We start from the raw sequence: 1,657 nt of genomic DNA, 5'->3' as shown, positions 1-1,657 counted from the left end.
ATCTCTTAATTTAATGTCAACTTCATTAAATCACTATATTCCAATTCATTTGAATTAATAATTTAATTATAACTTGATAACATCTATTAACAAATTTTCAAATAAGTTCATTTTCAATTTCAAGAATCCAACAATAATTCAAATAATTTTTATTTGAACTCATTCCAATTACATAAATTTGTCAAATCTGAATATAGTTAATTAACCCGAACATTGAAATTACATTAATATAATATTATAAATTTCATTAATATTATATATATATATATATATATATACATATTTATATAAATACATATATATATAGTATATAAATATTTAATAATTTCATCATACTTAAAATCGAATTGCTATATTACATATATATATATATATATATGTATATATATATTTATATATATATACATACATATATATAATAAACAAACCTCAACATCAATTAACATAACCTTTAAACAAAACATAACGTGCACATGCCCCAATCTGTCGTCACGAGTACACAGTACCCTGCGAAATGCATACGAAAGCTTCTACGCAGGCGGGGTCTGACATACACATCTCCCTGATAAAAATATGGTCATGCCAACATTCGGCATTAATATTATGACACACGATAGTATTTGGTTCGAGTCGTGTGGCTTAATAAGCTCGACCGACCTGCAGTCACAGGTTTGTGACTATAAATATGAGGCCGCTGATGTATTAGTAAACGGTACTAGTCGTGGGGTATGGGGGGTGGGAATATATCCCGCCCCTCCAACACATATATAAAATTTTATTTTTCATATAACATTTTTTTTTTATAAAATGTTCATCCAATGTGCTATTCGGATTTAATAAATAAATTTCTCACTTGAATATACTCAAATATATATACATATATGTATATATGTATATATATATGTATATACGTATATGTATGTGTGTGTGTGTGTGTGTATATATATATATATATATATATGTAGATATACAAAAGAGAATATATACTTAGATTTTAAAGGACATTTCTAAATAAGAATTTTTCCTTTTATATAATTGTTTTCTAAACATATCCATTAATTCATTCCAATAGGTTTAACTATAGATTTTGAAATCATCTTTCTCGATTTGATTCTAATTCGAACCCAAACCCGATTTAGATCTAGTTTTCTCTTTAATTGGATCTAGGGTTTTCTATTATTTTCTACTCAACCAACAAAATATCTAGATTCCAATTCAATTGTAGATTCAATCACAAAGAGTAATCATACACATATAACAGATATGATAAAGACAGGAAGAGAAATAGTGCAAAGAGAATATGTGATTATCACGAGTGCACCTGGACACTGATGCTAATTTTGCCATGCCTCAGAAGTCCATAGAAAATCCCTTCCTTCTCTATCATTTGCAATTCCTCCAAGATCCAGCCAATCGAACCCTCCAAGTAACTAGAAGAGCTAGAAGAAGCATAGAAGAAAATAGAAAATATACGAGCATATGAATCTTCTCCAATGCATGTAAGTTTTGAAGCTTCCAATTTAACTTGAAGCTTGTAGTTTCCATTAAGCTTCCATAAGGCTTGTCCAAACACACTAGGAGAGCCTCAATTTAAAGGCCTCTAAGATGCATCTAGAGTGTCTCTAGAAATAACTAGAAGATAAGTATGACAACCAAG

The sequence above is a fragment of the Cupressus sempervirens genome, chromosome 7, assembly GCF_028749045.1.
Source record: "Cupressus sempervirens isolate cs-2001-9-10 chromosome 7, ASM2874904v1, whole genome shotgun sequence".
Classification (NCBI taxonomy): Eukaryota; Viridiplantae; Streptophyta; class Pinopsida; order Cupressales; family Cupressaceae; genus Cupressus; species Cupressus sempervirens.
Note: the sequence above shows the minus strand (reverse complement) of the source record.